This window comes from Chiloscyllium punctatum, chromosome 39, assembly GCF_047496795.1.
Source record: "Chiloscyllium punctatum isolate Juve2018m chromosome 39, sChiPun1.3, whole genome shotgun sequence".
NCBI lineage: Eukaryota > Metazoa > Chordata > Chondrichthyes > Orectolobiformes > Hemiscylliidae > Chiloscyllium > Chiloscyllium punctatum.
Window position 1 is genome coordinate 31,115,897 of NC_092777.1, and position 27,848 is coordinate 31,143,744.

Below are 27,848 nucleotides of genomic sequence, written 5' to 3' on the forward strand. Positions count from 1 at the left end.
TTCTTTTCTCTTCGGATCTCTTTTCTCTTCATTTCGCTTCTTTCCTTTTCTAATTCTCTTCTTTTCTCATTTCTCTTTTCTCTTTTCTCTTCTTTTCTATTCTTTTCTTTTTCTCTTCTTTTCTCTTCTTTACCCCTTTCATTTTTCTCTTTTCACTTCTTTTCTCTTCTTTAACCCTTTCTCTTTTCTCTACTTTTCTCTTCTTTTCTATTCTTTTCTTTTTCTCTTCTTTACCCCTTTCTTTTTTCTCTTTTCTCTTCTTTTCTCTTCATTTCTCTTCTTTTCTCTTTTCACTTCTTTTCTCTTCTTTACCCTTTCTCTTTTCTCTTTTCTCTTCTTTTCATTTCCCTTCTTTTCTCTTTTCTCTTCTTTTCTCTTCTTTACCCCTTTCTCCTTTCTCTTCTTTTCTCTTCTTTTCTCATTTCTCTTTTCTCTTGTTTTCTCTTCTTTAACCCTTTCTCATTTCTCTTTTCTCTTCTTTTCTCTTCTTTTCTCTTTTCTCTTCTTTTCTCTTCTCTTTTCTCTTCTCTTCTTTTCTCTTCATTTCTCTTCTTTTCTCTTTTCACTTCTTTTCTCTTCTTTACCCTTTCTCTTTTCTCTTTTCTCTTCATTTCTCTTCTTTTCTCTTTTCTCTTCTTTTCTCTTCTTTACCCCTTTCTCCTTTCTCTTCTTTTCTCTTCTTTTCTCTTCTTTTCTCTATTCTCTTTTCTCTTGTTTTCTCTTCTTTAACCCTTTCTCTTTTCTCTTTTCTCTTCTTTTCACTTTTTTCTCTTTTCTCTTTTAGGTTTTTTTTCTCTTTTAGCTTCTTTTCTCTTCTTTACCCCTTTCTCTTTTCACTTCTTTTCTCTTCTTTTCTCTTTTCTCTTCTTTTCTCTTCTTTAACCCTTTCTCTTTTCTCTTTTCTCTTCTTTTCTCTTTTCTCCTCTTTTCGCTTTTCTAATTTCATGTTTTCTCCTCTTTTCTCTTTTTTCATCTCTCTGCTTTTCTCTTCTGTTCTCTTTTCTATTTTCTATTCTTTTCTATGTCTTCTCTTTTCTCTTTTCGCTTGTTTTCTTTCTATTTTCTCTTCTCTCGTCATTTCTCTTCCTGTCTCTTCTTTTCTCTTTTCTCTAAACTCTTCTTTTCTTTTCTCTCCTTTCTCTTTCTCTTCTTTTCTCTTCCTTTCTCTTCTTTTCTCTTTTCTCTTTACTCTTCTTTTCTTTTCTCTCCTTTCTCTTTCTCTTCTTTTCTCTTCTTTTCTCTTCTTTTCTCTTCTTTGCTGTTCTGTTCTCATTTCTCTTGTTTGCTCTTCTTTTCTCTTCGGATCACTTTTCTCTTCATTTCTCTTCTTTTCTCTTCTTTTCTCTTTTCTCTTTACACTTCTTGTCTTTTTTCTTCTTTTCTCTTTTCTCTTGTTTTCCCTTCTTTTCTCCTTTCTCTTCTCTCTTCTTTTCTCTTCATTTCTCTTTTCTCTTGTTTTCTCTGCTTTACCCCTTTCTCTTTTCTCTTTTCTCTTCTTTTCTCTTCTTTTCTCATTTCTCTTGTTTTCTCTTCTTTTCTCTTTTCTCTTGTTTTCTCTGCTTTACCCCTTTCTCTTTTCTCTTTTCTCTTCTTTTCTCTTCTTTTCTCTTTTCTCTTGTTTTCTCTTCTTTTCTCATTTCTCTTTTCTCTTCTTTTCTCTTCATTTCTCTTCTTTTGTCTTTTCTCTTGTTTTCTCTTCTTTTCTCTTTTCTCTTGTTTTCCCTTCTTTTCTCCTTTCTCTTCTCTCTTCTTTTCTCTTCATTTCTCTTTTCTCTTGTTTTCTCTGCTTTACCCCTTTCTCTTTTCTCTTTTCTCTTCTTTTCTCTTCTTTTCTCTTTTCTCTTGTTTTCTCTTCTTTTCTCTTTTCTCTTGTTTTCTCTGCTTTACCCCTTTCTCTTTTCTCTTCTTTTCTCTTCTTTTCTCTTTTCTCTTGTTTTCTCTTCTTTTCTCTTTTCTCTTTTCTCTTCTTTTCTCTTCATTTCTCTTCTTTTGTCTTTTCTCTTGTTTTCTCTTCTTTTCTCTTTTCTCTTGTTTTGTCTTCTTTTCCCTTTTCTCTTCTTTTCTCTTCTCTTCTCTTTTCTCTTTTCTCTTCATTTCTCTTCTTTTCTCTTCTTTTCTCTTTTCTCTTCATTTCTCTTCTTTCCTTTTCTAATTCTCTTCTTTTCTCATTTCTCTTTTCTCTTCTTTTCTATTCTTTTCTTTTTCTCTTCTTTTCTCTTCTTTGGCCCTTTCATGTTTCTCTTTTCTCTTGTTTTCTCTTCTTTTCTCTTTTCTCTTTGCTCTTGTTTTCTCTTCTTTTCTCTTTTCTCTTCATTTCTCTTCTTTTCTCTTCTTTTCTCTTTTCTCTTCTTTTCTCTTCTTTACCCCTTTCTCCTGTCTCTTCTTTTCTCTTCTTTTCTCTTTTCTCTTGTTTTCTCTTCTGTCACCCTTTCTCTTTTCTCTTTTCTCTTCTTTTCACTTTTTTCTCTTTTCTCTTTTAGCTTTTTTTTCTCTTTTAGCTTCTTTTCTCTTCTTTACCCCTTTCTCTTTTCACTTCTTTTCTCTTCTTTTCTCTTTTCTCTTGTTTTCTCTTTTCTCCTCTTTTCGCTTTTCTAATTTCATCTTTTCTCTTCTTTTCTCTTTTTTCATCTCTCTGCTTTTCTCTTCTGTTCTCTTTTCTCTTTTCTATTCTTTTCTATGTCTTCTCTTTTCTCTTTTCGCTTGTTTTCTTTCTATTTTCTCTTTTCTCGTCATTTCTCTTCCTGTCTCTTCTTTTCTCTTTTCTCTGAACTCTTCTTTCCTTTTCTCTCCTTTCTCTTTCTCTTCTTTTCTCTTCCTTTCTCTTCTTTTCTCTTTTCTCTATACTCTTCTTTTCTTTTCTCTCCTTTCTCTTTCTCTTCTTTTCTCTTCATTTCTCTTCTTTTCTCTTCTTTGCTCTTCTTTTCTCATTTCTCTTGTTTGCTCTTCTTTTCTCTTCGGATCTCTTTTCTCTTCATTTCTCTTCTTTCCTTTTCTAATTCTCTTCTTTTCTCATTTCTCTTTTCTCTTTTCTCTTCTTTTCTATTCTTTTCTTTTTCTCTTCTTTTCTCTTCTTTACCCCTTTCATTTTTCTCTTTTCACTTCTTTTCTCTTCTTTAACCCTTTCTCTTTTCTCTACTTTTCTCTTCTTTTCTATTCTTTTCTTTTTCTCTTCTTTACCCCTTTCTTTTTTCTCTTTTCTCTTCTTTTCTCTTCATTTCTCTTCTTTTCTCTTTTCACTTCTTTTCTCTTCTTTACCCTTTCTCTTTTCTCTTTTCTCTTCTTTTCATTTCCCTTCTTTTCTCTTTTCTCTTCTTTTCTCTTCTTTACCCCTTTCTCCTTTCTCTTCTTTTCTCTTCTTTTCTCATTTCTCTTTTCTCTTGTTTTCTCTTCTTTAACCCTTTCTCATTTCTCTTTTCTCTTCTTTTCTCTTCTTTTCTCTTTTCTCTTCTTTTCTCTTCTCTTTTCTCTTCTCTTCTTTTCTCTTCATTTCTCTTCTTTTCTCTTTTCACTTCTTTTCTCTTCTTTACCCTTTCTCTTTTCTCTTTTCTCTTCATTTCTCTTCTTTTCTCTTTTCTCTTCTTTTCTCTTCTTTACCCCTTTCTCCTTTCTCTTCTTTTCTCTTCTTTTCTCTTCTTTTCTCTATTCTCTTTTCTCTTGTTTTCTCTTCTTTAACCCTTTCTCTTTTCTCTTTTCTCTTCTTTTCACTTTTTTCTCTTTTCTCTTTTAGGTTTTTTTTCTCTTTTAGCTTCTTTTCTCTTCTTTACCCCTTTCTCTTTTCACTTCTTTTCTCTTCTTTTCTCTTTTCTCTTCTTTTCTCTTCTTTAACCCTTTCTCTTTTCTCTTTTCTCTTCTTTTCTCTTTTCTCCTCTTTTCGCTTTTCTAATTTCATCTTTTCTCCTCTTTTCTCTTTTTTCATCTCTCTGCTTTTCTCTTCTGTTCTCTTTTCTATTTTCTATTCTTTTCTATGTCTTCTCTTTTCTCTTTTCGCTTGTTTTCTTTCTATTTTCTCTTCTCTCGTCATTTCTCTTCCTGTCTCTTCTTTTCTCTTTTCTCTAAACTCTTCTTTTCTTTTCTCTCCTTTCTCTTTCTCTTCTTTTCTCTTCCTTTCTCTTCTTTTCTCTTTTCTCTTTACTCTTCTTTTCTTTTCTCTCCTTTCTCTTTCTCTTCTTTTCTCTTCTTTTCTCTTCTTTTCTCTTTTCTCTTGTTTTCTCTTCTTTTCTCATTTCTCTTTTCTCTTCTTTTCTCTTCATTTCTCTTCTTTTGTCTTTTCTCTTGTTTTCTCTTCTTTTCTCTTTTCTCTTGTTTTCCCTTCTTTTCTCCTTTCTCTTCTCTCTTCTTTTCTCTTCATTTCTCTTTTCTCTTGTTTTCTCTGCTTTACCCCTTTCTCTTTTCTCTTTTCTCTTCTTTTCTCTTCTTTTCTCTTTTCTCTTGTTTTCTCTTCTTTTCTCTTTTCTCTTGTTTTCTCTGCTTTACCCCTTTCTCTTTTCTCTTCTTTTCTCTTCTTTTCTCTTTTCTCTTGTTTTCTCTTCTTTTCTCATTTCTCTTTTCTCTTCTTTTCTCTTCATTTCTCTTCTTTTGTCTTTTCTCTTGTTTTCTCTTCTTTTCTCTTTTCTCTTGTTTTGTCTTCTTTTCCCTTTTCTCTTCTTTTCTCTTCTCTTCTCTTTTCTCTTTTCTCTTCATTTCTCTTCTTTTCTCTTCTTTTCTCTTTTCTCTTCATTTCTCTTCTTTCCTTTTCTAATTCCCTTCTTTTCTCATTTCTCTTTTCTCTTCTTTTCTATTCTTATCTTTTTCTCTTCTTTTCTCTTCTTTGGCCCTTTCATGTTTCTCTTTTCCCTTGTTTTCTCTTCTTTTCTCTTTTCTCTTTGCTCTTGTTTTCTCTTCTTTTCTCTTTTCTCTTCATTTCTCTTCTTTTCTCTTCTTTTCTCTTTTCTCTTCTTTTCTCTTCTTTACCCCTTTCTCCTTTCTCTTCTTTTCTCTTCTTTTCTCTTTTCTCTTTTCTCTTGTTTTCTCTTCTGTCACCCTTTCTCTGTTCTCTTTTCTCTTCTTTTCACTTTTTTCTCTTTTCTCTTTTAGCTTTTTTTTCTCTTTTAGCTTCTTTTCTCTTCTTTACCCCTTTCTCTTTTCACTTCTTTTCTCTTCTTTTCTCTTTTTTCATCTCTCTGCTTTTCTCTTCTGTTCTCTTTTCTCTTTTCTATTCTTTTCTATGTCTTCTCTTTTCTCTTTTCGCTTGTTTTCTTTCTATTTTCTCTTTTCTCGTCATTTCTCTTCCTGTCTCTTCTTTTCTCTTTTCTCTGAACTCTTCTTTCCTTTTCTCTCCTTTCTCTTTCTCTTCTTTTCTCTTCCTTTCTCTTCTTTTCTCTTTTCTCTATACTCTTCTTTTCTTTTCTCTCCTTTCTCTTTCTCTTCTTTTCTCTTCATTTCTCTTCTTTTCTCTTCTTTGCTCTTCTTTTCTCATTTCTCTTGTTTGCTCTTCTTTTCTCTTCGGATCACTTTTCTCTTCATTTCTCTTCATTTCTCTTCTTTTCTCTTTTCTCTTTACACTTCTTGTCTTTTTTCTTCTTTTCTCTTTTCTCTTGTTTTCCCTTCTTTTCTCCTTTCTCTTCTCTCTTCTTTTCTCTTCATTTCTCTTTTCTCTTGTTTTCTCTGCTTTACCCCTTTCTCTTTTCTCTTTTCTCTTCTTTTCTCTTCTTTTCTCTTTTCTCTTGTTTACCCTTCTTTAACCCTTTCTCTTTTCTCTTTTCTCTTCTTTTCTTTTCTCTTCTTTTCTCTTTTCTCCTCTTTTCGCTTTTCTAATTTCATCTTTTCTCTTCTTTTCTCTTTTTTCATCTCTCTGCTTTTCTCTTCTGTTCTCTTTTCTCTTTTCTATTCTTTTCTATGTCTTCTCTTTTCTCTTTTCGCTTGTTTTCTTTCTATTTTCTCTTTTCTCGTCATTTCTCTTCCTGTCTCTTCTTTTCTCTTTTCTCTAAACTCTTCTTTTCATTTCTCTCCTTTCTCTTTCTCTTCTTTTCTCTTCCTTTCTCTTCTTTTCTCTTTTCTCTTTACTCTTCTTTTCTTTTCTCTCCTTTCTCTTTCTCTTCTTTTCTCTTCATTTCTCTTCTTTTCTCTTCTTTGCTCTTCTTTTCTCATTTCTCTTGTTTGCTCTTCTTTTCTCTTCGGATCTCTTTTCTCTTCATTTCTCTTCTTTCCTTTTCTAATTCTCTTCTTTTCTCATTTCTCTTTTCTCTTTTCTCTTCTTTTCTATTCTTTTCTTTTTCTCTTCTTTTCTCTTCTTTACCCCTTTCATTTTTCTCTTTTCACTTCTTTTCTCTTCTTTAACCCTTTCTCTTTTCTCTACTTTTCTCTTCTTTTCTATTCTTTTCTTTTTCTCTTCTTTACCCCTTTCTTTTTTCTCTTTTCTCTTCTTTTCTCTTCATTTCTCTTCTTTTCTCTTTTCACTTCTTTTCTCTTCTTTACCCTTTCTCTTTTCTCTTTTCTCTTCTTTTCATTTCCCTTCTTTTCTCTTTTCTCTTCTTTTCTCTTCTTTACCCCTTTCTCCTTTCTCTTCTTTTCTCTTCTTTTCTCTTTTCTCTTCTTTTCTCTTCTCTTTTCTCTTTTCTCTTCTTTTCTCTTCATTTCTCTTCTTTTCTCTTTTCACTTCTTTTCTCTTCTTTACCCTTTCTCTTTTCTCTTTTCTCTTCATTTCTCTTCTTTTCTCTTTTCTCTTCTTTTCTCTTCTTTACCCCTTTCTCCTTTCTCTTCTTTTCTCTTCTTTTCTCTTCTTTTCTCTATTCTCTTTTCTCTTGTTTTCTCTTCTTTAACCCTTTCTCTTTTCTCTTTTCTCGTCTTTTCACTTTTTTCTCTTTTCTCTTTTAGGTTTTTTTTCTCTTTAAGCTTCTTTTCTCTTCTTTACCCCTTTCTCTTTTCACTTCTTTTCTCTTCTTTTCTCTTTTCTCTTCTTTTCTCTTCTTTAACCCTTTCCCTTTTCTCTTTTCTCTTCTTTTCTCTTTTCTCCTCTTTTCGCTTTTCTAATTTCATCTTTTCTCCTCTTTTCTCTTTTTTCATCTCTCTGCTTTTCTCTTCTGTTCTCTTTTCTCTTTTCTATTCTTTTCTATGTCTTCTCTTTTCTCTTTTCGCTTGTTTTCTTTCTATTTTCTCTTCTCTCGTCATTTCTCTTCCTGTCTCTTCTTTTCTCTTTTCTCTAAACTCTTCTTTTCTTTTCTCTCCTTTCTCTTTCTCTTCTTTTCTCTTCCTTTCTCTTCTTTTCTCTTTTCTCTTTACTCTTCTTTTCTTTTCTCTCCTTTCTCTTTCTCGTCTTTTCTCTTCATTTCTCTTCTTTTCTCTTCTTTGCTCTTCTTTTCTCATTTCTCTTGTTTGCTCTTCTTTTCTCTTCGTATCTCTTTTCTCTTCATTTCTCTTCTTTCGTTTTGTAATTCTCTTCTTTTCTCATTTCTCTTTTCTCTTCTTTTCTCTTTTCTCTTGTTTTGTCTTCTTTTCCCTTTTCTCTTCTTTTCTCTTCATTTCTCTTCTTTTCTCTTTTCTCTTGTTTTCTCTTCTTTAACCCTTTCTCTTTTCTCTTTTCTCTTCATTTCTCTTCTTTTGTCTTTTCTCTGGTTTTCTCTTCTTTTCTCTTTTCTCTTGTTTTGTCTTCTTTTCTCTTTTCTCTTTTCTCTTCTTTTCCCTTCTTATCTCTTTTCTCTTTTCTCTTCTTTTCTCTTTTCTTTTCTCTTTTTTCGTTTTTTCCCTTTTCTCTTTTCTCTTTTTTCTCTTCTTTTCTCTTCTTTACCCCTTTCTCCTTTCTCTTCTTTTCTCTTCTTTTCTCTATTCTCTTTTCTCTTGTTTTCTCTTCTTTAACCCTTTCTCTTTTCTCTTTTCTCTTCTTTTCACTTTTTTCTCTTTTCTCTTTTAGCTTTTTTTTTCTCTTTTAGCTTCTTTTCTCTTCTTTACCCCTTTCTCTTTTCTCTTCATTTCTCTTCTTTTCTCTTTTCTCTTCTTTTCTCTTCTTTACCCCTTTCTCCTTTCTCTTCTTTTCTCTTCTTTTCTCTTCTTTTCTCTATTCTCTTTTCTCTTGTTTTCTCTTCTTTAACCCTTTCTCTTTTCTCTTTTCTCTTCTTTTCACTTTTTTCTCTTTTCTCTTTTAGGTTTTTTTTCTCTTTTAGCTTCTTTTCTCTTCTTTACCCCTTTCTCTTTTCACTTCTTTTCTCTTCTTTTCTCTTTTCTCTTCTTTTCTCTTCTTTAACCCTTTCTCTTTTCTCTTTTCTCTTCTTTTCTCTTTTCTCCTCTTTTCGCTTTTCTAATTTCATCTTTTCTCCTCTTTTCTCTTTTTTCATCTCTCTGCTTTTCTCTTCTGTTCTCTTTTCTATTTTCTATTCTTTTCTATGTCTTCTCTTTTCTCTTTTCGCTTGTTTTCTTTCTATTTTCTCTTCTCTCGTCATTTCTCTTCCTGTCTCTTCTTTTCTCTTTTCTCTAAACTCTTCTTTTCTTTTCTCTCCTTTCTCTTTCTCTTCTTTTCTCTTCCTTTCTCTTCTTTTCTCTTTTCTCTTTACTCTTCTTTTCTTTTCTCTCCTTTCTCTTTCTCTTCTTTTCTCTTCATTTCTCTTCTTTTCTCTTCTTTGCTCTTCTTTTCTCATTTCTCTTGTTTGCTCTTCTTTTCTCTTCGGATCACTTTTCTCTTCATTTCTCTTCTTTTCTCTTCTTTTCTCTTTTCTCTTTACACTTCTTGTCTTTTTTCTTCTTTTCTCTTTTCTCTTGTTTTCCCTTCTTTTCTCCTTTCTCTTCTCTCTTCTTTTCTCTTCATTTCTCTTTTCTCTTGTTTTCTCTGCTTTACCCCTTTCTCTTTTCTCTTTTCTCTTCTTTTCTCTTCTTTTCTCTTTTCTCTTGTTTTCTCTTCTTTACCCCTTTCTCCTTTCTCTTCTTTTCTCTTCTTTTCTCTTTTCTCTTTTCTCTTGTTTTCTCTTCTGTCACCCTTTCTCTTTTCTCTTTTCTCTTCTTTTCACTTTTTTCTCTTTTCTCTTTTAGCTTTTTTTTCTCTTTTAGCTTCTTTTCTCTTCTTTACCCCGTTCTCTTTTCACTTCTTTTCTCTTCTTTTCTCTTTTTTCATCTCTCTGCTTTTCTCTTCTGTTCTCTTTTCTCTTTTCTATTCTTTTCTATGTCTTCTCTTTTCTCTTTTCGCTTGTTTTCTTTCTATTTTCTCTTTTCTCGTCATTTCTCTTCCTGTCTCTTCTTTTCTCTTTTCTCTGAACTCTTCTTTCCTTTTCTCTCCTTTCTCTTTCTCTTCTTTTCTCTTCCTTTCTCTTCTTTTCTCTTTTCTCTATACTCTTCTTTTCTTTTCTCTCCTTTCTCTTTCTCTTCTTTTCTCTTCATTTCTCTTCTTTTCTCTTCTTTGCTCTTCTTTTCTCATTTCTCTTGTTTGCTCTTCTTTTCTCTTCGGATCACTTTTCTCTTCATTTCTCTTCATTTCTCTTCTTTTCTCTTTTCTCTTTACACTTCTTGTCTTTTTTCTTCTTTTCTCTTTTCTCTTGTTTTCCCTTCTTTTCTCCTTTCTCTTCTCTCTTCTTTTCTCTTCATTTCTCTTTTCTCTTGTTTTCTCTGCTTTAACACTTTCTCTTTTCTCTTTTCTCTTCTTTTCTTTTCTCTTCTTTTCTCTTTTCTCCTCTTTTCGCTTTTCTAATTTCATCTTTTCTCTTCTTTTCTCTTTTTTCATCTCTCTGCTTTTCTCTTCTGTTCTCTTTTCTCTTTTCTATTCTTTTCTATGTCTTCTCTTTTCTCTTTTCGCTTGTTTTCTTTCTATTTTCTCTTTTCTCGTCATTTCTCTTCCTGTCTCTTCTTTTCTCTTTTCTCTAAACTCTTCTTTCCTTTTCTCTCCTTTCTCTTTCTCTTCTTTTCTCTTCCTTTCTCTTCTTTTCTCTTTTCTCTTTACTCTTCTTTTCTTTTCTCTCCTTTCTCTTTCTCTTCTTTTCTCTTCATTTCTCTTCTTTTCTCTTCTTTGCTCTTCTTTTCTCATTTCTCTTGTTTGCTCTTCTTTTCTCTTCGGATCTCTTTTCTCTTCATTTCTCTTCTTTCCTTTTCTAATTCTCTTCTTTTCTCATTTCTCTTTTCTCTTTTCTCTTCTTTTCTATTCTTTTCTTTTTCTCTTCTTTTCTCTTCTTTACCCCTTTCATTTTTCTCTTTTCACTTCTTTTCTCTTCTTTAACCCTTTCTCTTTTCTCTTTTCTCTACTTTTCTCTTCTTTTCTATTCTTTTCTTTTTCTCTTCTTTTCTCTTCTTTACCCCTTTCTTTTTTCTCTTTTCTCTTCTTTTCTCTTCATTTCTCTTCTTTTCTCTTTTCACTTCTTTTCTCTTCTTTACCCTTTCTCTTTTCTCTTTTCTCTTCTTTTCTCTTCATTTCCCTTCTTTTCTCTTTTCTCTTCTTGTCTCTTCTTTACCCCTTTCTCCTTTCTCTTCTTTTCTCTTCTTTTCTCATTTCTCTTTTCTCTCGTTTTCTCTTCTTTAACCCTTTCTCATTTCTCTTTTCTCTTCTTTTCTCTTTTCTCTTCTTTTCTCTTCTCTTTTCTCTTTTCTCTTCTTTTCACTTCATTTCTCTTCTTTTCTTTTTTCACTTCTTTTCTCTTCTTTACCCCTTTCTCTTTTCTCTTTTCTCTTCTTTTCTCTTTTCTCTTGTTTTCTCTTCTTTTCTCTTTTCTCTTGTTTTCTCTGCTTTACCCCTTTCTCTTTTCTCTTTTCTCTTCTTTTCTCTTTTGTCTTGTTTTCTCTTCATTTCTCTTTTCTCTTTTCTCTTCTTTTCTCTTCATTTCTCTTCTTTTGTCTTTTCCCTTGTTTTCTCTTCTTTTCTCTTTTCTCTTGTTTTGTCTTCTTTTCCCTTTTCTCTTCTTTTCTCTTCTTTTCTCTTTTCTCTTTTCTCTTCATTTCTCTTCTTTTCTCTTCTTTTCTCTTTTCTCTTCTTTACCCCTTTCTTTTTTCTCTTTTCTCTTCTTTTCTCTTCATTTCTCTTCTTTTCTCTTTTCACTTCTTTTCTCTTCTTTACCCTTTCTCTTTTCTCTTTTCTCTTCTTTTCTCTTCATTTCCCTTCTTTTCTCTTTTCTCTTCTTTTCTCTTCTTTACCCCTTTCTCCTTTCTCTTCTTTTCTCTTCTTTTCTCATTTCTCTTTTCTCTTGTTTTCTCTTCTTTAACCCTTTCTCATTTCTCTTTTCTCTTCTTTTCTCTTCTTTTCTCTTTTCTCTTTTTTCTCTTCTCTTTTCTCTTTTCACTTCTTTTCTCTTCTTTACCCCTTTCTCCTTTCTCTTCTTTTCTCTTCTTTTCTCTATTCTCTTTTCTCTTGTTTTCTCTTCTTTGACCCTTTCTCTTTTCTCTTTTCTCTTCTTTTCACTTTTTTCTCTTTTCTCTTTTAGGTTTTTTTCCTCTTTTAGCTTCTTTTCTCTTCTTTACCCCTTTCTCTTTTGACTTCTTTTCTCTTCTTTTCTCTTTTCTCTTCTTTTCTCTTCTTTAACCCTTTCTCTTTTCTCTTTTCTCTTCTTTTCTCTTTTCTCCTCTTTTCGCTTTTCTAATTTCATCTTTTCTCCTCTTTTCTCTTTTTTCATCTCTCTGCTTTTCTCTTCTGTTCTCTTTTCTCTTTTCTATTCTTTTCTATGTCTTCTCTTTTCTCTTTTCGCTTGTTTTCTTTCTATTTTCTCTTCTCTCATCATTTCTCTTCCTGTCTCTTCTTTTCTCTTTTCTCTAAACTCTTCTTTTCTTTTCTCTCCTTTCTCTTTCTCTTCTTTTCTCTTCCTTTCTCTTCTTTTCTCTTTTCTCTTTACTCTTCTTTTCTTTTCTCTCCTTTCTCTTTCTCTTCTTTTCTCTTCATTTCTCTTCTTTTCTCTTCTTGGCTCTTCTTTTCTCATTTCTCTTGTTTGCTCTTCTTTTCTCTTCGGATCACTTTTCTCTTCATTTCTCTTCTTTTCTCTTCTTTTCTCTTTTCTCTTTACTCTTCTTGTCTTTTTTCTTCTTTTCTCTTTTCTCTTGTTTTCCCTTCTTTTCTCCTTTCTCTTCTCTCTTCTTTTCTCTTCTTTTCTCTTTTCTCTTGTTTTCTCTTCTTTTCTCTTTTCTCTTGTTTTCTCTGCTTTACCCCTTTCTCTTTTCTCTTTTCTCTTCTTTTCTCTTCTTTTCTCTTTTCTCTTGTTTTCTCTTCTTTTCTCATTGCTCTTTTCTCTTCTTTTCTCTTCATTTCTCTTCTTTTGTCTTTTCTCTTGTTTTCTCTTCTTTTCTCATTTCTCTTGTTTTGTCTTCTTTTCCCTTTTCTCTTCTTTTCTCTTCTTTTCTCTTTTCTCTTTTCTCTTCATTTCTCTTCTTTTCTCTTTTCTCTTCATTTCTCTTCTTTCCTTTTCTAATTCTCTTCTTTTCTCATTTCTCTTTTCTCTTCTTTTCTATTCTTTTCTTTTTCTCTTCTTTTCTCTTCTTTGGCCCTTTCATTTTTCTCTTTTCTCTTGTTATCTCTTCTTTTCTCTTTTCTCTTTGCTCTTGTTTTCTCTTCTTTTCTCTTTTCTCTTCATTTCTCTTCTTTTCTCTTCTTTTCTCTTTTCTCTTCTTTTCTCTTCTTTAACCCTTTCTCCTTTCTCTTCTTTTCTCTTCTTTTCTCTTTTCCCTTTTCTCTTGTTTTCTCTTCTTTCACCCTTTCTCTTTTCTCTTTTCTCTTCTTTTCACTTTTTTCTCTTTTCTCTTTTAGCTTTTTTTTCTCTTTTAGCTTCTTTTCTCTTCTTTACCCCTTTCTCTTTTCACTTCTTTTCTCTTCTTTTCTCTTTTCTCTTGTTTACCCTTCTTTAACCCTTTCTCTTTTCTCTTTTCTCTTCTTTTCTTTTCTCTTCTTTTCTCTTTTCTCCTCTTTTCGCTTTTCTAATTTCATCTTTTCTCTTCTTTTCTCTTTTTTCATCTCTCTGCTTTTCTCTTCTGTTCTCTTTTCTCTTTTCTATTCTTTTCTATGTCTTCTCTTTTCTCTTTTCGCTTGTTTTCTTTCTATTTTCTCTTTTCTCGTCATTTCTCTTCCTGTCGCTTCTTTTCTCTTTTCTCTAAACTCTTCTTTCCTTTTCTCTCCTTTCTCTTTCTCTTCTTTTCTCTTCCTTTCTCTTCTTTTCTCTTTTCTCTTTACTCTTCTTTTCTTTTCTCTCCTTTCTCTTTCTCTTCTTTTCTCTTCATTTCTCTTCTTTTCTCTTCTTTGCTCTTCTTTTCTCATTTCTCTTGTTTGCTCTTCTTTTCTCTTCGGATCTCTTTTCTCTTCATTTCTCTTCTTTCCTTTTCTAATTCTCTTCTTTTCTCATTTCTCTTTTCTCTTTTCTCTTCTTTTCTATTCTTTTCTTTTTCTCTTCTTTTCTCTTCTTTACCCTTTTCATTTTTATCTTTTCACTTCTTTTCTCTTCTTTAACCCTTTCTCTTTTCTCTTTTCTCTACTTTTCTCTTCTTTTCTATTCTTTTCTTTTTCTCTTCTTTACCCCTTTCTTTTTTCTCTTTTCTCTTCTTTTCTCTTCAATTCTCTTCTTTTCTCTTTTCACTTCTTTTCTCTTCTTTACCCTTTCTCTTTTCTCTTTTCTCTTCTTTTCTCTTCATTTGTCTTCTTTTCTCTTCTTTTCTCTTTTCTCTTCATTTCTCTTCTTTCCTTTTCTAATTCTCTTCTTTTCCCATTTCTCTTTTCTCTTCTTTTCTATTCTTTTCTTTTTCTCTTCTTTTCTCTTCTTTAGCCCTTTCATTTTTCTCTTTTCTCTTGTTTTCTCTTCTTTTCTCTTTTCTCTTTGCTCTTGTTTTCTCTTCTTTTCTCTTTTCTCTTCATTTCTCTTCTTTTCTCTTCTTTTCTCTTTTCTCTTCTTTTCTCTTCTTTACCCCTTTCTCCTTTCTCTTCTTTTCTCTTCTTTTCTCTTTTCTCTTGTTTTCTCTTCTTTCACCCTTTCTCTTTTCTCTTTTCTCTTCTTTTCACTTTTTTCTCTTTTCTCTTTTAGCTTTTTTTTCTCTTTTAGCTTCTTTTCTCTTCTTTACCCCTTTCTCTTTTCACTTCTTTTCTCTTCTTTTCTCTTTTCTCTTGTTTTCTCTTTTCTCCTCTTTTCGCTTTTCTAATTTCATCTTTTCTCTTCTTTTCTCTTTTTTCATCTCTCTGCTTTTCTCTTCTGTTCTCTTTTCTCTTTTCTATTCTTTTCTATGTCTTCTCTTTTCTCTTTTCGCATGTTTTCTTTCTATTTTCTCTTTTCTCGTCATTTCTCTTCCTGTCTCTTCTTTTCTCTTTTCTCTGAACTCTTCTTTCCTTTTCTCTCCTTTCTCTTTCTCTTCTTTTCTCTTCCTTTCTCTTCTTTTCTCTTTTCTCTTTACTCTTCTTTTCTTTTCTCTCCTTTCTCTTTCTCTTCTTTTCTCTTCATTTCTCTTCTTTTCTCTTCTTTGCTCTTCTTTTCTCATTTCTCTTGTTTGCTCTTCTTTTCTCTTCGGATCTCTTTTCTCTTCATTTCTCTTCTTTCCTTTTCGAATTCTCTTCTTTTCTCATTTTTCTTTTCTCTTTTCTCTTCTTTTCTATTCTTTTCTTTTTCTCTTCTTTTCTCTTCTTTACCCCTTTCATTTTTCTCTTTTCACTTCTTTTCTCTTCTTTAACCCTTTCTCTTTTCTCTTTTCTCTACTTTTCTCTTCTTTTCTATTCTTTTCTTTTTCTCTTCTTTACCCCTTTCTTTTTTCTCTTTTCTCTTCTTTTCTCTTCATTTCTCTTCTTTTCTCTTTTCACTTCTTTTCTCTTCTTTACCCCTTTCTCCTTTCTCTTCTTTTCTCTTCTTTTCTCATTTCTCTATTCTCTTGTTTTCTCTTCTTTAACCCTTTCTCATTTCTCTTTTCTCTTCTTTTCTCTTCTTTTCTCTTTTCTCTTCTTTTCTCTTCTCTTTTCTTTTCTCTTCTTTTCTCTTCATTTCTCTTCTTTTCTCTTTTCACTTCTTTTCTCTTCTTTACCCTTTCTCTTTTCTCTTTTCTCTTCATTTCTCTTCTTTTCTCTTTTCTCTTCTTTTCTCTTCTTTACCCCTTTCTCCTTTCTCTTCTTTTCTCTTCTTTTCTCGTCTTTTCTCTATTCTCTTTTCTCTTGTTTTCTCTTCTTTAACCCTTTCTCTTTTCTCTTTTCTCTTCTTTTCACTTTTTTCTCTTTTCTCTTTTAGGTTTTTTTTCTCTTTTAGCTTCTTTTCTCTTCTTTACCCCTTTCTCTTTTCACTTCTTTTCTCTTCTTTTCTCTTTTCTCTTGTTTTCCCTTCTTTAACCCTTTCTCTTTTCTCTTTTCTCTTCTTTTCTCTTTTCTCCTCTTTTCGCTTTTCTAATTTCATCTTTTCTCCTCTTTTCTCTTTTTTCATCTCTCTGCTTTTCTCTTCTGTTCTCTTTTCTCTTTTCTATTCTTTTCTATGTCTTCTCTTTTCTCTTTTCGCTTGTTTTCTTTCTATTTTCTCTTCTCTCGTCATTTCTCTTCCTGTCTCTTCTTTTCTCTTTTCTCTAAACTCTTCTTTCCTTTTCTCTCCTTTCTCTTTCTCTTCTTTTCTCTTCCTTTCTCTTCTTTTCTCTTTTCTCTTTACTCTTCTTTTCTTTTCTCTCCTTTCTCTTTCTCTTCTTTTCTCTTCATTTCTCTTCTTTTCTCTTCTTTGCTCTTCTTTTCTCATTTCTCTTGTTTGCTCTTCTTTTCTCTTCGGATCTCTTTTCTCTTCATTTCTCTTCTTTCCTTTTCTAATTCTCTTCTTTTCTCATTTCTCTTTTCTCTTTTCTCTTCTTTTCTATTCTTTTCTTTTTCTCTTCTTTTCTCTTCTTTACCCTTTTCATTTTTCTCTTTTCACTTCTTTTCTCTTCTGTAACCCTTTCTCTTTTCTCTTTTCTCTACTTTTCTCTTCTTTTCTATTCTTTTCTTTTTCTCTTCTTTACCCCTTTCTTTTTTCTCTTTTCTCTTCTTTTCTCTTCATTTCTCTTCTTTTCTCTTTTCACTTCTTTTCTCTTCTTTACCCTTTCTCTTTTCTCTTTTCTCTTCTTTTCTCTTCATTTCCCTTCTTTTCTCTTTTCTCTTCTTTTCTCTTCTTTACCCCTTTCTCCTTTCTCTTCTTTTCTCTTCTTTTCTCATTTCTCTTTTCTCTTGTTTTCTCTTCTTTAACCCTTTCTCATTTCTCTTTTCTCTTCTTTTCTCTTTTCTCTTCCTTTCTCTTCTTTTCTCTTTTCTCTTTACTCTTCTTTTCTTTTCTCTCCTTTCTCTTTCTCTTCTTTTCTCTTCATTTCTCTTCTTTTCTCTTCTTTGCTCTTCTTTTCTCATTTCTCTTGTTTGCTCTTCTTTTCTCTTCGGATCACTTTTCTCTTCATTTCTCTTCTTTTCTCTTCTTTTCTCTTTTCTCTTCTTGTCTTTTTTCTTCTTTTCTCTTTTCTCTTGTTTTCCCTTCTTTTCTCCTTTCTCTTCTCTCTTCTTTTCTCTTCATTTCTCTTTTCTCTTGTTTTCTCTGCTTTACCCCTTTCTCTTTTCTCTTCTTTTCTCTTCTTTATCTTTTCTCTTGTGTACTCTTCTTTTCTCTTTTCTCTTGTTTTCTCTGCTTTACCCCTTTCTCTTTTCTCTTTTCTCTTCTTTTCTCTTCTTTTCTCTTTTCTCTTGTTTTCTCTTCTTTTCTCATTGCTCTTTTCTCTTCTTTTCTCTTCATTTCTCTTCTTTTGTCTTTCCTCTTGTTTTCTCTTGTTTTCTCTTTTCTCTTGTTTTGTCTTCTTTTCCCTTTTCTCTTCTTTTCTCTTCTTTTCTCTTTTCTCTTTTCTCTTCATTTCTCTTCTTTTCTCTTTTCTCTTCATTTCTCTTCTTTCCTTTTCTAATTCTCTTCTTTTCTCATTTCTCTTTTCTCTTCTTTTCTATTCTTTTCTTTTTCTCTTCTTTTCTCTTCTTTGGCCCTTTCATTTTTCTCTTTTCTCTTGTTTTCTCTTCTTTTCTCTTTTCTCTTTGCTCTTGTTTTCTCTTCTTTTCTCTTTTCTCTTCATTTCTCTTCTTTTCTCTTCTTTTCTCTTCTTTACCCCTTTTTCTCCTTTCTCTTCTTTTCTCTTCTTTTCTCTTTTCCCTTTTCTCTTGTTTTCTCTTCTTTCACCCTTTCTCTTTTCTCTTTTCTCTTCTTTTCACTTTTTTCTCTTTTCTCTTTTAGCTTTTTTTTCTCTTTTAGCTTCTTTTCTCTTCTTTACCCCTTTCTCTTTTCACTTCTTTTCTCTTCTCTTCTCTTTTCTCTTGTTTACCCTTCTTTAACCCTTTCTCTTTTCTCTTTTCTCTTCTTTTCTTTTCTCTTCTTTTCTCTTTTCTCCTCTTTTCGCTTTTCTAATTTCATCTTTTCTCTTCTTTTCTCTTTTTTCATCTCTCTGCTTTTCTCTTCTGTTCTCTTTTCTCTTTTCTATTCTTTTCTATGTCTTCTCTTTTCTCTTTTCGCTTGTTTTCTTTCTATTTTCTCTTTTCTCGTCATTTCTCTTCCTGTCTCTTCTTTTCTCTTTTCTCTAAACTCTTCTTTTCATTTCTCTCCTTTCTCTTTCTCTTCTTTTCTCTTCCTTTCTCTTCTTTTATCTTTTCTCTTTACTCTTCTTTTCTTTTCTCTCCTTTCTCTTTCTCTTCTTTTCTCTTCATTTCTCTTCTTTTCTCTTCTTTGCTCTTCTTTTCTCATTTCTCTTGTTTGCTCTTCTTTTCTCTTCGGATCACTTTTCTCTTCATTTCTCTTCATTTCTCTTCTTTTCTCTTTTCTCTTTACACTTCTTGTCTTTTTTCTTCTTTTCTCTTTTCTCTTGTTTTCCCTTCTTTTCTCCTTTCTCTTCTCTCTTCTTTTCTCTTCATTTCTCTTTTCTCTTGTTTTCTTTGCTTTACCCCTTTCTCTTTTCTCTTTTCTCTTCTTTTCTCTTCTTTTCTCTTTTCTCTTGTTTTCTCTTCTTTTCTCTTTACTCTTGTTTTCTCTGCTTTACCCCTTTCTCTTTTCTCTTTTCTCTTCTTTTCTCTTCTTTTCTCTTTTCTCTTGTTTTCTCTTCTTTTCTCATTTCTCTTTTCTCTTCTTTTCTCTTCATTTCTCTTCTTTTGTCTTTTCTCTTGTTTTCTCTTGTTTTCTCTTTTCTCTTGTTTTGTCTTCTTTTCCCTTTTCTCTTCTTTTCTCTTCTCTTCTCTTTTCTCTTTTCTCTTCATTTCTCTTCTTTTCTCTTCTTTTCTCTTTTCTCTTCATTTCTCTTCTTTCCTTTTCTAATTCTCTTCTTTTCTCATTTCTCTTTTCTCTTCTTTTCTCTTCTTTGGCCCTTTCATTTTTCTCTTTTCTCTTGTTTTCTCTTCTTTTCTCTTTTCTCTTTGCTCTTGTTTTCTCTTCTTTTCTCTTTTCTTCTCATTTCTCTTCTTTTCTCTTCTTTTCTCTTCTTTTCTCTTCTTTACCCCTTTCTCCTTTCTCTTCTTTTCTCTTCTTTTCTCTTCTTTTCTCTTTTCCCTTTTCTCTTGTTTTCTCTTCTTTCACCCTTTCTCTTTTCTCTTTTCTCTTCTTTTCACTTTTTTCTCTTTTCTCTTTTAGCTTTTTTTTCTCTTTTAGCTTCTTTTCTCTTCTTTACCCCTTTCTCTTTTCACTTCTTTTCTCTTCTTTTCTCTTTTCTCTTCTTTTCTCTTCTTTACCCCTTTCTCCTTTCTCTTGTTTTCTCTTCTTTTCTCTTCTTTTCTCTTTTCCCTTTTCTCTTGTTTTCTCTTCTTTCACCCTTTCTCTTTTCTCTTTTCTCTTCTTTTCACTTTTTTCTCTTTTCTCTTTTAGCTTTTTTTTTCTCTTTTAGCTTCTTTTCTCTTCTTTACCCCTTTCTCTTTTCCCCATTTTTCTCTTCTTTTCTCTTTTCTCTTGTTTTCCCTTCTTTAACCCTTTCTCTTTTCTCTTTTCTCTTCTTTTCTTTTCTCTTCTTTTCTCTTTTCTCCTCTTTTCGCTTTTCTAATTTCATCTTTTCTCTTCTTTTCTCTTTTTTCATCTCTCTGCTTTTCTCTTCTGTTCTCTTTTCTCTTTTCTATTCTTTTCTATGTCTTCTCTTTTCTCTTTTCGCTTGTTTTCTTTCTATTTTCTCTTTTCTCGTCATTTCTCTTCCTGTCTCTTCTTTTCTCTTTTCTCTAAACTCTTCTTTCCTTTTCTCTCCTTTCTCTTTCTCTTCTTTTCTCTTCCTTTCTCTTCTTTTCTCTTTTCTCTTTACACTTCATTTCTTTTCTCTCCTTTCTCTTTCTCTTCTTTTCTCTTCATTTCTCTTCTTTTCTCTTCTTTGCTCTTCTTTTCTCATTTCTCTTGTTTGCTCTTCTTTTCTCTTCGGATCTCTTTTCTCTTCATTTCTCTTCTTTCCTTTTCTAATTCTCTTCTTTTCTCATTTCTCTTTTCTCTTTTCTCTTCTTTTCTATTCTTTTCTTTTTCTCTTCTTTTCTCTTCTTTACCCCATTCATTTTTCTCTTTTCACTTCTTTTCTCTTCTTTAACCCTTTCTCTTTTCTCTTTTCTCTACTTTTCTCTTCTTTTCTATTCTTTTCTTTTTCTCTTCTTTACCCCTTTCTTTTTTCTCTTTTCTCTTCTTTTCTCTTCATTTCTCTTCTTTTCTCTTTTCACTTCTTTTCTCTTCTTTACCCTTTCTCTTTTCTCTTTTCTCTTCTTTTCTCTTCATTTCCCTTCTTTTCTCTTTTCTCTTCTTTTCTCTTCTTTACCCCTTTCTCCTTTCTCTTCTTTTCTCTTCTTTTCTCATTTCTCTTTTCTCTTGTTTTCTCTTCTTTAACCCTTTCTCATTTCTCTTTTCTCTTCTTTTCTCTTTTCTCTTCTTTTCTCTTCTCTTTTCTCTTTTCTCTTCTTTTCTCTTCATTTCTCTTCTTTTCTCTTTTCTCTTCTTTTCTCTTCTTTACCCCTTTCTCCTTTCTCTTCTTTTCTCTTCTTTTCTCTTCTTTTCTCTATTCTCTTTTCTCTTGTTTTCTCTTCTTTAACCCTTTCTCTTTTCTCTTTTCTCTTCTTTACTCTTTTCTCTTCTTTTCTCTTTTCTCTTTTCTCTTCTTTTCTCTTCATTTCTCTTTTCTCTTTTCACTTCTTTTCTCTTCTTTACCCTTTCTCTTTTCTCTTTTCTCTTCTTTTCTCTTCATTTCCCTTCTTTTCTCTTTTCACTTCTTTTCTCTTCTTTAACCCTTTCTCTTTTCTCTTTTCTCTACTTTTCTCTTCTTTTCTATTCTTTTCTTTTTCTCTTCTTTTCTCTTCTTTACCCCTTTCTTTTTTCTCTTTTCTCTTCTTTTCTCTTCATTTCTCTTCTTTTCTCTTTTCTCTTGTTTTCTCTTGTTTTCTCTTTTCTCTTGTTTTGTCTTCTTTTCCCTTTTCTCTTCTTTTCTCTTCTTTTCTCTTTTCTCTTTTCTCTTCATTTCTCTTCTTTTCTCTTCTTTTCTCTTTTCTCTTCATTTCTCTTCTTTCCTTTTCTAATTCTCTTCTTTTCACATTTCTCTTTTCTCTTCTTTTCTATTCTTTTCTTTTTCTCTTCTTTTCTCTTCTTTGGCCCTTTCATTTTTCTCTTTTCTCTTGTTTTCTCTTCTTTTCTCTTTTCTCTTTGCTCTTGTTTTCTCTTCTTTTGTCTTTTCTCTTCATTTCTCTTCTTTTCTCTTCTTTACCCCTTTCTCCTTTCTCTTCTTTTCTCTTCTTTTCTCTTTTCTCTTTTCTCTTGTTTTCTCTTCTTTCACCCTTTCTCTTTTCTCTTTTCTCTTCTTTTCACTTTTTTCTCTTTTCTCTTTTAGCTTTTTTTTCTCTTTTAGCTTCTTTTCTCTTCTTTACCCCTTTCTCTTTTCTCTTCTTTTCTCTTTTCTCTTGTTTTCCCTTCTTGAACCCTTTCTCTTTTCTCTTTTCTCTTCTTTTCTTTTCTCTTCTTTTCTCTTTTCTCCTCTTTTCGCTTTTCTAATTTCATCTTTTCTCTTCTTTTCTCTTTTTTCATCTCTCTGCTTTTCTCTTCTCTTCTCTTCTTTGCTCTTCTTTTCTCATTTCTCTTGTTTGCTCTTCTTTTCTCTTCGGATCTCTTTTCTCTTCATTTCTCTTCTTTCCTTTTCGAATTCTCTTCTTTTCTCATTTCTCTTTTCTCTTTTCTCTTCTTTTCTATTCTCTTCTTTTTCTCTTCTTTTCTCTTCTTTACCCCTTTCATTTTTCTCTTTTCACTTCTTTTCTCTTCTTTAACCCTTTCTCTTTTCTCTTTTCTCTACTTTTCTCTTCTTTTCTATTCTTTTCTTTTTCTCTTCTTTACTCTTCTTTACCCCTTTCTTTTTTCTCTTTTCTCTTCTTTTCTCTTCATTTCTCTTCTTTTCTCTTTTCACTTCTTTTCTCTTCTTTACCCTTTCTCTTTTCTCTTTTCTCTTCTTTTCTCTTCATTTCCCTTCTTTTCTCTTTTCTCTTCTTTTCTCTTCTTTACCCCTTTCTCCTTTCTCTTCTTTTCTCTTCTTTTCTCATTTCTCTTTTCTCTTGTTTTCTCTTCTTTAACCCTTTCTCATTTCTCTTTTCTCTTCTTTTCTCTTCTTTTCTCTTTTCTCTTCTTTTTTCTTCTCTTTTCTCTTTTCACTTCTTTTCTCTTCTTTACCCCTTTCTCCTTTCTCTTCTTTTCTCTTCTTTTCTCTATTCTCTTTTCTCTTGTTTTCTCTTCTTTGACCCTTTCTCTTTTCTCTTTTCTCTTCTTTTCACTTTTTTCTCTTTTCTCTTTTAGGTTTTTTTTCTCTTTTAGCTTCTTTTCTCTTCTTTACCCCTTTCTCTTTTCACTTCTTTTCTCTTCTTTTCTCTTTTCTCTTGTTTTCTCTTCTTTAAACCTTTCTCTTTTCTCTTTTCTCTTTTCTCCTCTTTTCGCTTTTCTAATTTCATCTTTTCTCCTCTTTTCTCTTTTTTCATCTCTCTGCTTTTCTCTTCTGTTCTCTTTTCTCTTTTCTATTCTTTTCTATGTCTTCTCTTTTCTCTTTTCGCTTGTTTTCTTTCTATTTTCTCTTCTCTCGTCATTTCTCTTCCTGTCTCTTCTTTTCTCTTTTCTCTAAACTCTTCTTTTCTTTTCTCTCCTTTCTCTTTCTCTTCTTTTCTCTTCCTTTCTCTTCTTTTCTCTTTTCTCTTTACTCTTCTTTTCTTTTCTCTCCTTTCTCTTTCTCTTCTTTTCTCTTCATTTCTCTTCTTTTCTCTTCTTGGCTCTTCTTTTCTCATTTCTCTTGTTTGCTCTTCTTTTCTCTTCGGATCACTTTTCTCTTCATTTCTCTTCTTTTCTCTTCTTTTCTCTTTTCTCTTTACTCTTCTTGTCTTTTTTCTTCTTTTCTCTTTTCTCTTGTTTTCCCTTCTTTTCTCCTTTCTCTTCTCTCTTCTTTTCTCTTCATTTCTCTTTTCTCTTGTTTTCTCTGCTTTACCCCTTTCTCTTTTCTCTTTTCTCTTCTTTTCTCTTCTTTTCTCATTGCTCTTTTCTCTTCTTTTCTCTTCATTTCTCTTCTTTTGTCTTTTCTCTTGTTTTCTCTTGTTTTCTCTTTTCTCTTGTTTTGTCTTCTTTTCCCTTTTCTCTTCTTTTCTCTTCTTTTCTCTTTTCTCTTTTCTCTTCATTTCTCTTCTTTTCTCTTTTCTCTTCATTTCTCTTCTTTCCTTTTCTAATTCTCTTCTTTTCTCATTTCTCTTTTCTCTTCTTTTCTATTCTTTTCTTTTTCTCTTCTTTGGCCCTTTCATTTTTCTCTTTTCTCTTGTTTTCTCTTCTTTTCTCTTTTCTCTTTGCTCTTGTTTTCTCTTCTTTTCTCTTTTCTCTTCATTTCTCTTCTTTTCTCTTCTTTTCTCTTTTCTCTTCTTTTCTCTTCTTTACCCCTTTCTCCTTTCTCTTCTTTTCTCTTCTTTTCTCTTCTTTTCTCTTTTCCCTTTTCTCTTGTTTTCTCTTCTTTCACCCTTTCTCTTTTCTCTTTTCTCTTCTTTTCACTTTTTTCTCTTTTCTCTTTTAGCATTTTTTTCTCTTTTAGCTTCTTTTCTCTTCTTTACCCCTTTCTCTTTTCACTTCTTTTCTCTTCTTTTCTCTTTTCTCTTGTTTACCCTTCTTTAACCCTTTCTCTTTTCTCTTTTCTCTTCTTTTCTTTTCTCTTCTTTTCTCTTTTCTCCTCTTTTCGCTTTTCTAATTTCATCCTTTCTCTTCTTTTCTCTTTTTTCATCTCTCTGCTTTTCTCTTCTGTTCTCTTTTCTCTTTTCTATTCTTTTCTATGTCTTCTCTTTTCTCTTTTCGCTTGTTTTCTTTCTATTTTCTCTTTTCTCGTCATTTCTCTTCCTGTCTCTTCTTTTCTCTTTTCTCTAAACTCTTCTTTCCTTTTCTCTCCTTTCTCTTTCTCTTCTTTTCTCTTCCTTTCTCTTCTTTTCTCTTCTTTGCTCTTCTTTTCTCATTTCTCTTGTTTGCTCTTCTTTTCTCTTCGGATCTCTTTTCTCTTCATTTCTCTTCTTTCCTTTTCTAATTCTCTTCTTTTCTCATTTCTCTTTTCTCTTTTCTCTTCTTTTCTATTCTTTTCTTTTTCTCTTCTTTTCTCTTCTTTACCCTTTTCATTTTTCTCTTTTCACTTCTTTTCTCTTCTGTAACCCTTTCTCTTTTCTCTTTTCTCTACTTTTCTCTTCTTTTCTATTCTTTTCTTTTTCTCTTCTTTACCCCTTTCTTTTTTCTCTTTTCTCTTCTTTTCTCTTCATTTCTCTTCTTTTCTCTTTTCACTTCTTTTCTCTTCTTTACCCTTTCTCTTTTCTCTTTTCTCTTCTTTTCTCTTCATTTCCCTTCTTTTCTCTTTTCTCTTCTTTTCTCTTCTTTACCCCTTTCTCCTTTCTCTTCTTTTCTCTTCTTTTCTCATTTCTCTTTTCTCTTGTTTTCTCTTCTTTAACCCTTTCTCATTTCTCTTTTCTCTTCTTTTCTCTTTTCTCTTCCTTTCTCTTCTTTTCTCTTTTCTCTTTACTCTTCTTTTCTTTTCTCTCCTTTCTCTTTCTCTTCTTTTCTCTTCATTTCTCTTCTTTGCTCTTCTTTTCTCATTTCTCTTGTTTGCTCTTCTTTTCTCTTCGGATCACTTTTCTCTTCATTTCTCTTCTTTTCTCTTCTTTTCTCTTTTCTCTTTACTCTTCTTGTCTTTTCTCTTCTTTTCTATTCTTTTCTTTTTCTCTTCTTTTCTCTTCTTTACCCCTTTCATTTTTCTCTTTTCACTTCTTTTCTCTTCTTTAACCCTTTCTCTTTTCTCTTTTCTCTACTTTTCTCTTCTTTTCTATTCTTTTCTTTTTCTCTTCTTTTCTCTTCTTTACCCCTTTCTTTTTTCTCTTTCCTCTTCTTTTCCCTTCATTTCTCTTCTTTTCTCTTTTCACTTCTTTTCTCTTCTTTACCCTTTCTCTTTTCTCTTTTCTCTTCTTTTCTCTTCATTTCCCTTCTTTTCTCTTTTCTCTTCTTTTCTCTTCTTTACCCCTTTCTCCTTTCTCTTCTTTTCTCTTCTTTTCTCATTTCTCTTTTCTCTTGTTTTCTCTTCTTTAACCCTTTCTCATTTCTCTTTTCTCTTCTTTTCTCTTTTCTCTTCTTTTCTCTTCTCTTTTCTCTTTTCTCTTCTTTTCACTTCATTTCTCTTCTTTTCTTTTTTCACTTCTTTTCTCTTCTTTACCCCTTTCTCTTTTCTCTTTTCTCTTCTTTTCTCTTTTCTCTTGTTTTCTGTTCTTTTCTCTTTTCTCTTGTTTTCTCTGCTTTACCCCTTTCTCTTTTCTCTTTTCTCTTCTTTTCTCTTTTGTCTTGTTTTCTCTTCATTTCTCTTTTCTCTTTTCTCTTCATTTCTCTTCTTTTCTCTTCTTTTCTCTTTTCTCTTCTTTACCCCTTTCTTTTTTCTCTTTTCTCTTCTTTTCTCTTCATTTCTCTTCTTTTCTCTTTTCACTTCTTTTCTCTTCTTTACCCTTTCTCTTTTCTCTTTTCTCTTCTTTTCTCTTCATTTCCCTTCTTTTCTCTTTTCTCTTCTTTTCTCTTCTTTACCCCTTTCTCCTTTCTCTTCTTTTCTCTTCTTTTCTCATTTCTCTTTTCTCTTGTTTTCTCTTCTTTAACCCTTTCTCATTTCTCTTTTCTCTTCTTTTCTCTTCTTTTCTCTTTTCTCTTCTTTTTTCTTCTCTTTTCTCTTTTCACTTCTTTTCTCTTCTTTACCCCTTTCTCCTTTCTCTTCTTTTCTCTTCTTTTCTCTATTCTCTTTTCTCTTGTTTTCTCTTCTTTGACCCTTTCTCTTTTCTCTTTTCTCTTCTTTTCACTTTTTTCTCTTTTCTCTTTTAGGTTTTTTTTCTCTTTTAGCTTCTTTTCTCTTCTTTACCCCTTTCTCTTTTCACTTCTTTTCTCTTCTTTTCTCTTTTCTCTTGTTTTCTCTTCTTTAAACCTTTCTCTTTTCTCTTTTCTCTTTTCTCCTCTTTTCGCTTTTCTAATTTCATCTTTTCTCCTCTTTTCTCTTTTTTCATCTCTCTGCTTTTCTCTTCTGTTCTCTTTTCTCTTTTCTATTCTTTTCTATGTCTTCTCTTTTCTCTTTTCGCTTGTTTTCTTTCTATTTTCTCTTCTCTCGTCATTTCTCTTCCTGTCTCTTCTTTTCTCTTTTCTCTAAACTCTTCTTTTCTTTTCTCTCCTTTCTCTTTCTCTTCTTTTCTCTTCCTTTCTCTTCTTTTCTCTTTTCTCTTTACTCTTCTTTTCTTTTCTCTCCTTTCTCTTTCTCTTCTTTTCTCTTCATTTCTCTTCTTTTCTCTTCTTTTCTCTTCTTTTCTCTTTTCTCTTGTTTTCTCTTCTTTTCTCATTGCTCTTTTCTCTTCTTTTCTCTTCATTTCTCTTCTTTTGTCTTTTCTCTTGTTTTCTCTTGTTTTCTCTTTTCTCTTGTTTTGTCTTCTTTTCCCTTTTCTCTTCTTTTCTCTTTTCCCTTTTCTCTTCTTTTCTCTTCTTTTCTCTTTTCTCTTTTCTCTTCATTTCTCTTCTTTTCTCTTTTCTCTTCATTTCTCTTCTTTCCTTTTCTAATTCTCTTCTTTTCTCATTTCTCTTTTCTCTTCTTTTCTATTCTTTTCTTTTTCTCTTCTTTTCTCTTCTTTGGCCCTTTCATTTTTCTCTTTTCTCTTGTTTTCTCTTCTTTTCTCTTTTCTCTTTGCTCTTGTTTTCTCTTCTTTTCTCTTTTCTCTTCATTTCTCTTCTTTTCTCTTCTTTTCTCTTTTCTCTTCTTTTCTCTTCTTTACCCCTTTCTCCTTTCTCTTCTTTTCTCTTCTTTTCTCTTCTTTTCTCTTTTCCCTTTTCTCTTGTTTTCTCTTCTTTCACCCTTTCTCTTTTCTCTTTTCTCTTCTTTTCACTTTTTTCTCTTTTCTCTTTTAGCATTTTTTTCTCTTTTAGCTTCTTTTCTCTTCTTTACCCCTTTCTCTTTTCACTTCTTTTCTCTTCTTTTCTCTTTTCTCTTGTTTACCCTTCTTTAACCCTTTCTCTTTTCTCTTTTCTCTTCTTTTCTTTTCTCTTCTTTTCTCTTTTCTCCTCTTTTCGCTTTTCTAATTTCATCCTTTCTCTTCTTTTCTCTTTTTTCATCTCTCTGCTTTTCTCTTCTGTTCTCTTTTCTCTTTTCTATTCTTTTCTATGTCTTCTCTTTTCTCTTTTCGCTTGTTTTCTTTCTATTTTCTCTTTTCTCGTCATTTCTCTTCCTGTCTCTTCTTTTCTCTTTTCTCTAAACTCTTCTTTCCTTTTCTCTCCTTTCTCTTTCTCTTCTTTTCTCTTCCTTTCTCTTCTTTTCTCTTCTTTGCTCTTCTTTTCTCATTTCTCTTGTTTGCTCTTCTTTTCTCTTCGGATCTCTTTTCTCTTCATTTCTCTTCTTTCCTTTTCTAATTCTCTTCTTTTCTCATTTCTCTTTTCTCTTTTCTCTTCTTTTCTATTCTTTTCTTTTTCTCTTCTTTTCTCTTCTTTACCCTTTTCATTTTTCTCTTTTCACTTCTTTTCTCTTCTGTAACCCTTTCTCTTTTCTCTTTTCTCTACTTTTCTCTTCTTTTCTATTCTTTTCTTTTTCTCTTCTTTACCCCTTTCTTTTTTCTCTTTTCTCTTCTTTTCTCTTCATTTCTCTTCTTTTCTCTTTTCACTTCTTTTCTCTTCTTTACCCTTTCTCTTTTCTCTTTTCTCTTCTTTTCTCTTCATTTCCCTTCTTTTCTCTTTTCTCTTCTTTTCTCTTCTTTACCCCTTTCTCCTTTCTCTTCTTTTCTCTTCTTTTCTCATTTCTCTTTTCTCTTGTTTTCTCTTCTTTAACCCTTTCTCATTTCTCTTTTCTCTTCTTTTCTCTTTTCTCTTCCTTTCTCTTCTTTTCTCTTTTCTCTTTTCTCTTCTTTTCTATTCTTTTCTTTTTCTCTTCTTTTCTCTTCTTTACCCTTTTCATTTTTCTCTTTTCACTTCTTTTCTCTTCTGTAACCCTTTCTCTTTTCTCTTTTCTCTACTTTTCTCTTCTTTTCTATTCTTTTCTTTTTCTCTTCTTTACCCCTTTCTTTTTTCTCTTTTCTCTTCTTTTCTCTTCATTTCTCTTCTTTTCTCTTTTCACTTCTTTTCTCTTCTTTACCCTTTCTCTTTTCTCTTTTCTCTTCTTTTCTCTTCATTTCCCTTCTTTTCTCTTTTCTCTTCTTTTCTCTTCTTTACCCCTTTCTCCTTTCTCTTCTTTTCTCTTCTTTTCTCATTTCTCTTTTCTCTTGTTTTCTCTTCTTTAACCCTTTCTCATTTCTCTTTTCTCTTCTTTTCTCTTTTCTCTTCCTTTCTCTTCTTTTCTCTTTTCTCTTTACTCTTCTTTTCTTTTCTCTCCTTTCTCTTTCTCTTCTTTTCTCTTTTCTCTTCCTTTCTCTTTTCTCTTCCTTTCTCTTCTTTTCTCTTTTCTCTTTTCTCTTCTTTTCTATTCTTTTCTTTTTCTCTTCTTTTCTCTTCTTTACCCTTTTCATTTTTCTC